We start from the raw sequence: 14,621 nt of genomic DNA, 5'->3' as shown, positions 1-14,621 counted from the left end.
TCGAGGGCTCAGCGCAGGTGTGACATGTTCATGTTGCACCGCTTTCCTGTCTACCTCGAGTTGAATCGTTAGTGGACATCGCTGGTTAAGAGAAAGGACTTTGCCCCGACTACAAACTCGTGAGTATGTTCTCTGCATTTCGTCGATGGCAAGCGAACGGAGCTAAACCCACTGCCCATGCTGAACTTCGGCTACGAGCGAAAGGCAAGTACCATGCTACAATTATCGTCGTTTTGCAACATGCAATTTGCTTGCTGCAGGGCTTAAATGTTTAGTATACTGCATTTTACGTGCGTAAAAGCACCGACAGCATTTGTCGCTTTTTTTTCATTAGTTTCTCGATCACCAAGCACGTTAGCGGCAGCAGTGCGATATGCGCTGGTTGGCCGCAGATTGAACTTTAAAACATTGGCGATAATGTAAAATTGCAGCTTCACAACTTTACCAGCACCATATGTGATCTACAGGAGTGCTTTTTATTTCCGTTAATGAAAATAATAATCTTTTCAGGTCATCCACGGGCGCAGACGCCTGATGCGCGATGACCGTGGTCCACCACCTGTCAAACGAAAGGTCAGACTGTTGACTTTGTTCTTGTGTAGTGTGTTATTCCAGTGAAATGTAACGTGAGTTCCAGCATTTACATGAGCAAACGATAGCTGAAACGATGGACACAGGACAAGCGCCCTCGTTTCAGTTGTCGTTTTTCATTGTGTAGAGGGTTATTCCCATCAAATGTACAACCAACTAGCCCACATTGCTGCCTTGCTAGCTGTTGCTCACGTTACACTTGCTTCGCATTTTAGAGGGAAGAAAGCCTCAGTGATGAGTCTGAAGCATCTGATGCAGTGTAGAAGACACCATCGCACAATGTCAGAAATATGCATTCCTTATTTCACAATATTGTGAGCATTTATTAGGCTCCTAAAGGAGCGGGCTGAAGTACAGACAGGAGGCATGGTATTCCAAAGTAATAAAAACACAGCTTTCTCAAATATTCGGTTCAGATGAATGCACAGTTGTGAAATTTGAGCAAGAAATGAGGCTCGAGTACAAAAAATACAGAAAAGCCATTTCACAAAAGCAAGTCTTCTAGAAAGATCCTACAGTGTAACAAAGGCATCAAGTACCATATCTAATTATACATTGGCAGGCAGTTGGTTTTAGGCATGTATCTATGCTGATACCACCATGTAAAGCAGGGAAAAGAATTTGTGCAGTGCACTGGCTTTCAGAACACGATTTTGAGAATTGTGGAATTTGTTGCCTAACGCAATGTAGCGCTGAGAGAAATTTTCTCATAGGATTTGAGCATGCAAGAAGTGACGTCTGAAGCAACACACTCACATATGGCACATGAAAGGTGCAAGGCATTTGCCATGTCATTTGCACTGAACCTGTTCTGACAAGCTACGACTGTTCTAGTGAAGCCAGAGTAACTGCACAGAGAACCTTGTTAAACATCATCACATGCTACGATAGTTTTAGATCAGGGTTGTTAATGTACTGTTTCATAACATGTCTCATCCAACACAGAGGTTCCCCAGTAAGCCTTTCCTAATCAGCAAACACAGTGTTAGTGTGCATTCACTCTTTGATGCTTTGCAACGTGCTGAAAAAGTAGACTTACAGCTACATGTACTTCTCTGTTGGCAGGTTGTTTGTATCAGACATCCCTCGGTCAGCCTGTCTTTCAGCCATGAAGAGAGTGTAAGTATGCATGCTCTCATCATTCCTTTGTTGCTGAAGCTAAATTGCAGCCATCTGTAGAACTTTCTTTCACAGGTCATCAATAATGTTCAAGATGCCTTTGCTACCAGCAACGAACTAGGAGTAAGCATGCATGCACATACAGGTCCACGATGTGCTGAAATAATAGGCCAATTTCGCCATTCTTGTGTTTGTCTGCCAGCAAGTTGTTTGCCTCTGATGGCTATAAATCTGCTGTCAAATCTGTATTAATTTCTGTGGGGACCTTGCAAGAGAATTCAGCATTTCAGTTGCCACTGTGTCAACAATATTCTCAAGTATGATGTCCACCTTGGCTAAAGTAATGAAAGATATAGTGGTGTGGCTGCTTCGGTCAGTAGTTTATGAGAGTATGCCGAACACCTTAGTGAAGAATGGCCATTACCGCACATGTATATTTGACTGCACAAAGGCATGGCTGCAAAGACCCAAGAAATTAATGGCAAGGGCACAGAGCTACAGCGCATACAAAGGATCAAACATTATGAAGTTTTTGACAGTCATAGCGTCCAATGGGCTAATCATGTTTGTATCAGAAGGATATGGTGAAAGGGCCTCCGATAAATATATAGTTTGGACGTGGTGCGGAGAATTATTTACTGCCAGGCGACGAAATTATGGCAGATCGTGGATTCAAGCTTGAGCCACATGTTGAAGCACAAGGAATCCGCATGAATGTGCCGGACTTCACCAGAGGTATGTAGACTATGTTCTCTACATTGCAAGCTTTCATGCACCTCTGGGTTTGAAATGCTCATATTTGTTGTCTTTTAGGAGAGTCAACTGTCCAAACAAGTGACAAAAACCAGGCGAATTGCCGCACTGCGCATCCTTGTTGAACGCACTATCAATCGGATAAAGGCTTACCAAATTTTTAAGCAGGTGTTGCCTATCAAGTCAAGGAAACATATCAACACGATTGTTTTCGTGTGTGCTGGCTTATGCAATCTGAAGGGCCCTCTGATCAAAGAGCAGCAAGAACAATAAAGGTTGAGCTTCAATCCCAATACTGTGGGTTTGACTCAATTATTTAAAATGCTAACATGCTAATAAAGCAAAAAATGCGGAACACAGACATCACTAACAGTGCACTATATCACCACTCCGTCTTGAGGAGACAGCTGTGCAAGGAGGAGGAAGTTCCTGCTGTACATCATCAGCCTCGGTTATATCCACTGTGCCATAAAGGCATCGTCCAGCAGACTTATGTTATCCTGGTAAATTTGCGAAACGACTCCCTTCACAGCCTAGCCTAAGCAATATTATATTCTCAAAAAAGCTTTCAAGGTTATTAATGCGGGTTTCCATGAATCCTTTATCCTTCTTGACTGGAATCAATGCTCCCCTTGGCAGGAACAACAACTTGTTCTTGGACCAGTACCACACTTGTCTGGGCTTGTGGATGATTCCTTGCAATAGCAAGACTGCGAGGAGCACCCAAATCTCTTCCTTCAGGTGGGGACACATGTGCAAAAAGTGCGTGCAATTCGCTGTGGCGCGTCGTTGCGACCGTCGTTTGCAACGACCGAACGCAGCTCGTCGCATGCGTCCAACCTGCTGGATGTCAACGACGAGCCGTGCGCGGCAAACGCAACGACGGGAAGCGGCAGCCAATAAGAGCGTGGAGAGCGGCAGCGTCATGATGATGTCAGCTTCGCTAACACTAACATGGTGGTAGCATGTTTACCAGTGACTGCCCACCTGACAAGACGTGCCATCTCCGTGAAACGCGAGTTTGTGACAATTGCCAGCATGAACGGATTAAAACAGTCCCGGATAAACGAGAATGAATTGCTAATATCGCTGGTGCGAAGGCATCCAGCGATTTGGGATCAGAGGAGCCCCTTGTACAAGGACATCGACTGGCGATATGCAAGCTGGACGGCTGTCGCCAAGGGGATGGGCCTCGAGGGAGCCGCTGGTAAGTACCTACACAGGAAAAAAAATGCATTGTATGCACCTACAAATCTTTTGCCTGTTTCTTCAACTACTTTGCCTGCACTGTCTGTCGTTCGAGCCAGCGGCCTGAATACCCTAGTGTGAAGTGCGCACTGTGCTGCAGCAGCAGTTGCGCGGTTTTGCATAAGCTCTGCGCGAGCGACTGCCTCTTGTGATGAAGCGCGCATCAAACCGCAGTATCAGCTGCATACCTCGCATGGGCTGCGCGCATGCTCAGCATGCCTATGACTGCGGTTGCTCCGAGCTTTCTCGGAGACACACAGAGGCAAATCGCCTGCAAAAGCAACAAGGCTATTTCTTGGTTCAGTTGGCAGTTTACCTTTACAAGCGCCAAAAAAAAGAAGGGACGTGAAAGCACGCCGTGCCCTGTCTCTTTCGTACCCGTTTTTTTCGGCGCTTGAAACCTCGTCATAATGAAGAGAAAGAAGGATTCAATTTGTGTTGCAAATGACGGGAAATATGTCGACTATACCGTTCCCGAGCTACCCTCCAACACCAACACAGAAGGCTCACCAAAGAGGAGGCGGTAGACTGGCGCAGACTACAAACCGGTACCTACCCACACCTGCACAAACTACACAAGATTTCCCCTACACAATATGCAGACGAATGTCCGTGGTGTCAGGGTAAACCTACACTAGAACATATCACATGGACCTGCCCTAAGGCAGACTTAGAGCCAAGAATAAACCCGAGTGTGATGCAGTGGGAGCACTTGCTGGCCAGCGAGGACAAGGAAGCGCAATGATTCCTTGTGCGCCGAGCCACGATGGCAGCAGTCAAGTGCGGCATCCTGGACCAAGGATGGATCACGGCGCCAAGTGACCCGTAAGGGTCAGGAACACCAATTTATTGACAATAAAGTTTTTTCCATCCATCCATCCATCCAACACCAACATCGTGTCTTTTTTTTAATGAAAACGTGTCGCTTTTTGTGAAAGCATGCCCCTTTGCAGCGCGCCGGCTGTTCGCCCATGTTTGCTAACAAGTGTGGTGTCAGTTAGCAATTGTTGAAGTGTGCAGCTGCAGTAAAACAACAGCTGTTAGTAATGAAAAATTTAGAAGCAACCATGTTTTATTTCAACTCCACAGCCATTCTGATTGAATTGCCTTAAAACACCATACGAGGTACAAGCAATCACATGAACACTGTCAACATACAAGGTAACATTAATAGTAAATTACAGAGCCATATCAGAGAAAAGAATAAATGTCCGTAGAACAAATGCTAGGCAGCAGGTACAAACAACCAAACATTCCTAACAATGCAGCACTATATAAAGTGCAAAATAACTCATTATTTCGGTAACAAAGGATATGAAGAGAAAACCCTGGTAAGGAGCAACAGGAAGTTCATTGGGGGGATGAGGTCTTTAAGTTTGGCGGTAATGTGGCTGTCACTGGCACAGGACAGAGTTGTCTGGATGTAGGCTGATGATGATATATGGTGTGGTCTACTCTGTGTTTGCATCTGACACAAACAACCAAGTAGCATATGCAATATGCATGCTTCTGCAAATTAACCTTCACAATAATGTCTGCTTCACCTGCTATATGTGATTACAGTGCTGTAAAATAAAAATTCAAGAATATATACAATGCACATGGAAGAAAAAGATTTCAGAGCGATAGATTCGAAGAGTTAGAATGCAGTGCTAAAGAGATTGTTTCAGACACACTTGGCTTTATCTCAGGTCTGTTGCAGTAAGCAGTCAGTAGAGCCTTCAGTGGTTGAAATAGTTTTATGGTCGTTAGAACAAGTAGCTATTCATTTAAACGTTTGTACTGAGAATAAGAGATTCCCACACGGGTATGATATGCCCATTGTGCACGACAGAGCGTAAATAGCTTGGTAAATATAATTAAGTAAAGTGCTGAAATAACACTGCACGGTCTCGACATATTTGGTATTCTATAGTTAGGCTTTTTGGCTAACAGGAGTATGCTACGAGTACAAACCCAATTAAATTTGTCTAGAGTGCTCGAATGACACTGTGTGAAGGAAATAAAGTAACCGTATAGTACAGGCGCTGGCTTTTAATCATACTTCATGTCCTTGAGCAAAGGCACACACTCTTGAGAACTGCACAGGCACAACGATCTTGCATTCTGAAAATCGCTGCAATGAGATTTCACCTCATTTGTTTTGCAGCATGCAACTCGAGCACTCTGGTTAAGTGATATCAAAATTGCACTGTCCTAATCTTCATTGATATGTTGCCTCCCTGAGAGTGTTTCCTCCATTTCTTTGTGCTTATAGCTGACGTGAAGACAGTCAGCCAGCGGTGGCGCAATTTGCACAACACATTTTCAAGGAAGAGCAAAGAAATGAAAAAAAAAAGTGGCTCGGCAGCAGGAGATGGAACGACATCTTGGCCGCATTATGATTTAATGCTGTTCCTGCGGGACATCATCGAGCCTCGTGAGTATGTACAATTCTTCCTCTCGATTCTTGATGTTTCACTTTTAAAGGTGTTCTGTGTCCTGTAAATTCACTGTTTACGTTTCCTACATATTATGCCCTAATTTTGCTTCGACTAATTGATAGTGAAGACACAGAGAGCAGTACAGAACCCTGTACTGGAACAGCTATCTTGCTTCAACGAAAATTAACTAGAGGACATGAGAGTGTAGTTCAGAATTCAGGTGGGAAGTAGTACAGCATCGCAGGATATTTCCTAGTTTTGGTGGAAAACAAACAGCCTTATTAGGAAACAATGAAAGTCACAAAAGATATCGCATATCTGCCATATCTTCCTAATTGATGTGAGAAAATTGACCAACTCTAGTATGGTTAACATGAACATTGTGACAAAGCCGCAAGCATGAAATATGCCTGAAGGCCACATAGAGGCAATGAAATGATAGTAAAAACCAAGCATACAAATTACAGTGTAGTAGAGGCAAATGGTGATTATAAACTGATATAGTAAGAGCAATATAAGGCACCTGAGGTTACAAGCTTGCTTTCATAAAGGGCACTTGACAAATTATGTTGAGGGTCAAGTTATGAAAAAAGAAAGACACCTTGGTACACAGGTTGTGATAAGGACAGTAGCTAAATATGAAGAAGTGTCATAGCCCATCTATGGTGATGAATGGTGGTGCTGACAAATGTGTTTTCTTTCTCAGATCTTCCAGCAACGTTAGAGCTTTTTCCGCAGTAGAAGTTGCTGAAAGCAACTCCGTCGAGATTTTGACGGGGTTTGAAGAAGAGGGTTCGAACACACCCCCACAGCAGCTCCTCATGGATATGCAGAGAGAAGCAGGACCAAGCCGTCAACTAAGCCAGTCACAAAACTCTCCGTTCACCCAGTCCGCAAACCAGTCCCCCTGTCCATCATTGCCTTCACCCCTTATAATTTCGGCCGCACTATCCAACCAAGCATCAAACTGCCCCTACACCACAGCTTCTGCAGAGAAGAAAACTCGCAGAAAAAGAAAAAGTGAAGCACTGGACGCCGCGATTGCAAGCGTTAACGAAGTGCTGCAGGAAAAATTGGATTCAAATGAGCACTTCTGCCTGTCGCTAGCAAAGGAGCTCAACAAAGTACCGGAGGATCTGCACGGGTACTGCAAGATTAAGCTTCTGGAAACAATTATGCAGTTCAGAGCGCCTACCCGTGCTATGCAAGTGATGGACCCAGAAGGCCCATAGTTTCAGATAAAATAAAATATCTCAAAAGAGATTTGTGACTCTGCACTATCATTTTCCTTAAGACAGTCAGAACAACTTCATGCAGCCCTTCCCCTCAGTGAACACCATTGTACTGTTGTGGCTATTTTCATGTTTTTTCAACCCCAAAATATATTTCTTACTGGCAAGGTTTAATTTGTAAACAGGACCTACTCGCTCCTAACTAAGCCATATTTCTGGCACTTACCACTCAAGGAACTCTGTTTTGAGAATCCTTTCATTGCAAAAGCAATGGGGCATAGCCGAAGCCTCGAGCTCTGACCCCAGGGCAGTGACAAGCTAGTGTCTAAACAAAAGCAAGCTAAGCCAAGCATTAAATGCTTTCAGCTTTTGTTATTGGTGACCGTGAGGAGACTGAAAACCCGGAAGCAAACATCCAGAGAAACAAAATTGGACCCTGAGGAACATGAAGATGAAACCAAATGATTTTGAAAACCCACATACACCTAAGTGAGTCCTGATACAAGAGATATCTGTGCCCACACCAAAAGAATGAACATAGCCATGTAGGAGCGACAATTTTCAGACCCAGTGGTCATTGCAAGAGCAGGTACAGTATCCACTCCATCCATGCCACTGGATATAGTGCCAAAAAAATCTTGATCATGCAGCAGATTCGCAGCAATAAGTTATTTACAGTAGACTCTCGATAATTAAAACTCTGATAATTCGTACTTTCAGTTAATTAAAACAAAAATCAGTTAGTTATACTGATTTTAATGGCGCAAAAGCAACTGAGGCTATGATGCGCCAAACACAAGGTTGGAATTTTTGTTAAAGGTGAAGCTTTTTATACTTAGAGTTAGTTTAAAATGCTGGCTTCCTTGAGAAACCTAAAAACATAAACCTAAAAATCAAATTTTTGGTTGGTTCGCCATGTTTTCAATGTATTTAAGGCCGCTTAATTCAAACACCGCAAATCGGTTAATTCGTACTTTTTGCTTGCCCATACCGGAAAATTATCGGCTATCGCTGCCGCCACTGGTGAAAAATCTGAGTTCTTATATCACTTCAACAGTGGAAAATGTGAAAATAAGCGCACTATGACATTAAAAAGACAAAAAAGCAAAGAAGAGCCTAACAAACAAACGTTAAAAACGAAACAAAAAACTCCCGAAGGGCGCATTGCTGCTCAAATTTCTGTGGCTTGCTAGCCAGTTCAATGGAGGAAATTTGAAATAAAACAACACATAACCCTCAAAACTTGTGGAAAAAAAACAACTGTCCACCTGCGCTTGTCAAAACGCTCAAAACTGCGGCCACTGACATAAAAACAAAGAGCAGGAGAAAACAAAAACAAAAAGGGTGCGAAAGTGACGCGAGTAGCATCGGCCGATTCCGAATCACGTGACCGCCCGTGCTTTTCTTTCCCTCGTCGGTTGCCCGCGTCGGTAGCACCATGTCTCCGCGTGGGAAGTATCGGACGCTCTCTGTAAAAGAAAAATTGGCAGCCATAGAAGAAGTTGAGGCTGGAGTGACGAAGACTTCTGTGGCATTGAAATATGGGATCACCAAAAGTATGTTGACAACGATTGTGAAAGCGAAAGACAAGCTGCGAAACAACGCAAGCCGTTTCACTCCAGACAGAAAAAGGCTTAGGGAGGCGGCGCATCCGGAGCTTGAGAAGGCGGTTCTCCTTTGGCTTAAGCGCGCTCAGAGCTGTAATCTACCTGTAAGTGGACCGATCCTGCGAGAGAAGGCCGAACAACTGTCTCTGCGCTTTGGAATTGAAGATTTCAAGTGTAGTGACGGATGGGTGTCGCGATTCAAGGAGCGACATGGCCTCACTTTCAAAACAGTAAGTGGAGAAGCGGCAGCAGTCAATGAGGCGGTTACTACCGACTGGCAGCAGACGCGTCTTCAGAGCCTACTTCTTGAATACTCCCCAGCTGACATTTATAATGCTGACGAAATGGGACTTTTCTTCAAGTGCCTGCCTCAGCAAACATTGTGTCGCAAGGGGGAGCGTTGCACCGGCGGAAAGCTGAGCAAGGAGCGACTCACTGTCATGGTTTGTGCCAATATGGATGGTAGCCACAAGCCTGAACTTTTCGTTGTGGGCAAATCAAAACGTCCGAGGTGCTTCAAAGGCGTCCGAACTCTACCTGTTTCTTATGCAGCAAATACACATGCGTGGATGACGCAATCTTTGTTTGAAGATTGGCTGCAGAAACTTGACGTGCTATTCAAGCACGATAAAAGAAAAGTGCTGATTGTTGATAATTGTCCCGCTCACGGTGACGTGGAGGGGCTGGAGGCAATTCGTCTTGAATTCCTCCCTCCAAACACAACTGCTGTCCTCCAGCCCCTGGATCAAGGGGTAATCAAATGTCTTAAGACAAACTACAGGAAGCTACTCCTTAAGAGGATGCTAATATGCATGGACAGTTCCATGTCGTACAGTGTAACACTGCCGTCTTCTGTGGGAATGCTAGCTGACGCATGGAGTGCAGTAACGTCAGCAACGGTACGGAACTGCTTCCAGCATGCCTTCCGCATACCAGGCCACAGCAGTGATACTTTGCCTGACTGCGCTCGAAATGAAGACTGCCTCCAAATGGACAGCGAGGATGCAAGGACCTCGCTGTTCTGCACTCCAAGCACACAACGTAGCTGCTGACCTCGGTGAATTTGCGGCTGCTGACGATAACCTCTGCGTGTGCAGGGAAGACACTCTGGATGACTTGGTAGCTGAGGTGCTGCCAGCACACTACAGCAGTGAAAGTGAAGAGGAATCAGAAGAGCAATCCTCTGTGACAGCAGCACAGGCCTTCCACCACATTGCCGAGGTCCGCAAATTTCTCACTGCAGCAGAAAATGCTCAAAAAGAACTGGCTGCTCTTACTGGAGTAGAGAACTTTGTTCTTAATGTACATGTAAAGAAGAAGCAATCAACAATTCATGATTTCTTCAAACCGTCTAGTCAGCCATATATTTCCAATAAACTTGTTCTGGATCCTTCACCTCTGCTGTTTTTATTGTGTAATTAAAGTAGAAATGCTTAAAATATGATTTAAGTGGATAATTAATTATAATGTGCACTGTAATCTTGATCAGAGTCATATATATGAGAACTTCCGATAATTCAAATGTTCTGATAATTCAAACAAAATCCTGGGGTCCCTTCGAGTTTGAATTATTGAAAGTCTACTGTGATAACAAGAGAACTGCCAAATACATGAAATGATCCCCAAAGGCACCATTCTTTAATAAAGCACAGCGTCTTGCCACGGCACCTGGCCAACACCACTGAAATATTGCCTGTATATTTCCCGCACATAGCGGGCCCTGGTTCCGAAGTTCCTTGCACTGCAGCGTGCCACACTTGCAAAGGAGGCTGCGCAAGCTGTTGCCGCCACTGGTCAAGCATTCTTTGTCCGCTCATACTCACAGAGTCTGCATAGCCTGGTGCACAATAGCAGCCCTCTCCTACATTGTCCACCCTTAAAAAATTGTGCAGGACGCACAATGCCTTCACTAGTTCCTCGGCGTTCTTTGGCTCCTCTCCCACCGTCCTTTCCAATATCCGCCAGTGGGTCACCAGGACTCCGAATGAGTTCTCCGCACACCTCCTGTACCATAAAAAAATATTTTTAATTTCATTGACACCCAGACAAAAAACACTTCCTCACACCTACAAACATTTCCGTCAATTAGCTGCAATTGCAGTGAACAGTCGTCTTAACAAAAAAAAAAAGTTGCATTGCAACACAGACTGTGGTTGCAAATATGGAAAGGTAATGCTGCAACCTTTAGCAGTTTGTTGTGCAAAAACTACCACGGCCAGGTTTATAGTAGTTTATTTACGGCTGAAGCACGCGAATACTTTGTGTGGTTTTTGGTTTTAACCGGGTTTAACATCTCAAAGCAACTCAGGCTATAAGAGAGGTGCTGTAGTAGGGGCCTGACGTTCTTTAGTGTGCAGTGACGTCGCACAGTACACGGGCCTCTATCATTTCGCCTAATCATCACACCACCAACAATCACCATCAAAAAAGAATGAATATAGCCGCACCGCAACAACCACTTTCAACCCGTCTAGTGACAGTAACAAGAGAAGTGCCTTATAACTATTTCACTTGCCAGACACATCAACCAAACCACGAGAAAAGAGCAAGGCCTGCTGAAGCAGAAGTGAGATGCCCTTGAGCATAGTGTTCCTCAAATATATTTCGTGCTTAAAGGTACAAGGCAAGGTAGACTTGGCAGTGGGACAACAAAAAGCAAGGTGGATATTTGTCATGCATCATCTACCTCTTCCTTATTCCACACATTAGCCACATGGTGTCACAATATGCACTATATGCCAACAGGTCTCCGCATTCACACACATACAAGGTACTCAGAGAAGTTCCATTTGAGATGTCATTGGAGATGGTGCAATAAGGATTTCTTCTCATCATAACAGAGAACAACTGAAGAACAATAAACAAAGCTTGTCTCTTTTTTTTTTGTGACAAGATACTTCTAGTGCTTCAGGACAGTTTATTGCGTTTTTGCCTTGAATGCGCAGTCATTAGCACCTGTGTGCCTGCATGCCCTTTCTTTCATTCATGTGCGGGAGGAAAGAACAGAAGCCAAGATGTACGTGGTTACCCAGCAGCTTTGGGAAGCCATTAAGATTCTCTGAGGCTAAAAATATTGAGAACTCCTGCATTAAATGATTGTATATTATTGTGATTTCGTAACATACATAAGGTCATGACAGTTTTAATAGCACCAATTTCGTTCGTATTACCTTGCCCGGCTGAGGCGGTAGTTGAAGATCCGTTGGTTGGCTTCCAATCCCCGCCCAGGATATGGTTGTAAAAAGTCATGGCGAAGCTGGAAAGCCTCGTCGCCGACGAGAACACAGGGTGCAGGAAGAGTTGTTCCAGGCAGACGCATGTCCAGCCTTCCTGCTTCAAGGCGCTCCGCAAAATTGGATTCCAGAAGCACTCCCCCACCGCTCTGCTTTTCGTAGGCTCCAACATCAGCAACAACAAACCTGTAGTTGCTGTCGACTACGGCAAACAGAACGATTGAGAAGGTGCCCTGAAATAAAGAAATGTGCAATGTTTACTTTAATGAAACTCGCACAGCACCCCACAGCATTCAAAGTGTGACTCCCGGGATCTCTTAACAACACATGAAATGCAACCACTGGGGCATAAGCATTGCCAACTCTCAGTAGATTAAATTGTCTAAAAGTTTTGCACAGCACAATCACCAGGTGCTTTAGCACATACAGTGTGAAAAGAGGTTTAAGTGCTTAAAAAAGTAGAGCAATTTTCTAGCTGTGACTAGCACGTTTGCAACGTATTAATACAACGTATTAATAATAAGCATGTTCATTTTCGTCACTTGGCGCACAGGAGTGAAAAGAGACAGCTGATGGAAAAGCTGTTCTTTTTGCAGGTTTGCAGAGACTAGTATGATTGGATTTACAGTATAAACACAATTCTATAATGCATTTGCCACACGACCTGAATTCCTAAAATACCAATATAAATTTTGCATGCAAACTTGCCTTGTAGTTAAAGTACATGCTGCCGGACTTGGCAGGGGCCCGAATCTACAAGTGCTTCCCGTCGACAGCTCCAACGCAATTTGGGAACTGCCAATTTCTGTTACATCCCTCAGAGACACGCAACCATGTCTTAAGATCAGGATCCTGAAAAGTATGCATAAAAAGTAAGGGACGAATGTTAGGCAAACAGCAATATTGATGTATGAGGTTTGAGCGGCCTAACATAGCATTACTAACCTAACCAAGACAGAAGAGGCTAACAGCAAGGAACTGCCTTGCAGTTCCTAAGCAATGGATGAAAGCTGCCTTGATTCATGTTTCTTTGAACCAGATGTGCTTATCTGTGTCCGTGTGAGAATGTGCATGCTCCCATGGGGTGATGAAGCCCTAGTTCAAAGTACCTTAACTGTGCCTTGGACACAGTGGTATTACAAATTACTACAAGGAAAATCAAAAAGTCTGGCGCTTATTCTTTTTTACGACCAAATGAGTGCCTGTGGAATGCATGAATCTCGAACCAAAAGTAACTGCAGGATGTAGAATCGCAACACAGTTAAAACAAGCTAATAATATTTTTGGAAACATTGCCTGCTCTATGTTCATTCTCAAAAAAATCATGCCACTGTGTGTGCTCTGTGAAAGGATATGCATCAGGTAAACAATGTTGATTATATAGTCCTTAAACTTATCATCCAGAGACTGGCACAGACTGTCCAATTGAAATCAAGCGACCCAGCAGGTATTCGCAGCTTTCAGTGCATCAGAAAGCTGCTATCAATATAACTAATACAGCAAACATCTTTTGACTGCTGCAGTTCTTGGCTTAATTGACTACATATTTATATCCCATATCGGCCACCATAATAATAGCACTTACCGGCATGTACAGGGGCTGGAGCCTAGCCCACAGGGCCCGGCAGGTGGTATGCACAGCAGCCCGTCCAGTGGAGATCCCCACCCGAAAGGACAATGCCACATTTCGAATGAGGTCTCCGGATGACAAATACCTGTACGGCTTGGGATAACGTACAGTGCCTTGGCCGCTATGTTCAGTGTCACAGCCACCACAGCATCAACTGTGTTTAGAAAGACGCTTGATATTCTAAGCATTGCCCTGAAACAGTGGGTCTTTATGCCTTCCAGGGAAGTAATCAAGCTGTCTTTGCCTCCCCCATTCAAAGAAAACTATCCAAATTGCACCCTAATAACAGATTGCACCGAGCTCCGCACAGAAACACCGTCTAATCCTAATTGCCAACACGTGTTGTATTCACATTACAAAGGAGGATACACGCTCAAAATTTTGATCGGCATAATTCCTAATGGCATGATAAGTTTCATTTCTAAATGTTATGGAGGATGGCATACAGACTCTTTCATAACACAGGACTCCGGCTTCCTGCAGCTTATCAAACCAGGTGACTTAGTTTTAAGTGACAAAGGATTCCCGAGCATACGGAACAACCGTAGAGGGTAAAGGTGCAGTGCTACTTATGCCTCCTTTTAATTGAGTTAGTTAGTTATATTGATTTTAATGGCGCAAAAGCAACTGAGGCTATGATGCGCCAAACACAAGGTTAGAGTTTTTGTTAATGGTGAAGCTTTTTAAAAGTACTTAGTTTGTTTAAAACGTTGGCTTCCTTGAGAAACCTAAAAATACATGAAATGTCAACCAGTGCTCGATCACCTAAGAGTAGCATGGGGTGT

At 44.1% G+C, this 14,621-nt stretch overlaps 2 pseudogenes across 1 annotated transcript in view; one reads left to right on the top strand and one right to left on the bottom strand.

Moving 5' to 3' along the window:
• The window catches only part of LOC149362389 (uncharacterized), a 139,593-nt pseudogene that overhangs the window by 23,403 nt on the left and 101,569 nt on the right, over nt 1–14,621 (bottom strand). The window lies entirely within an intron of this gene.
• Nucleotides 1,967–2,500, top strand: LOC149362395 (uncharacterized; annotated as a pseudogene).

This window comes from Amblyomma mixtum, chromosome 2, assembly GCF_055824585.1.
Source record: "Amblyomma mixtum isolate Tamu chromosome 2, ASM5582458v1, whole genome shotgun sequence".
Classification (NCBI taxonomy): Eukaryota; Metazoa; Arthropoda; class Arachnida; order Ixodida; family Ixodidae; genus Amblyomma; species Amblyomma mixtum.
This window is presented reverse-complemented; position numbering and strand designations above follow the sequence as displayed.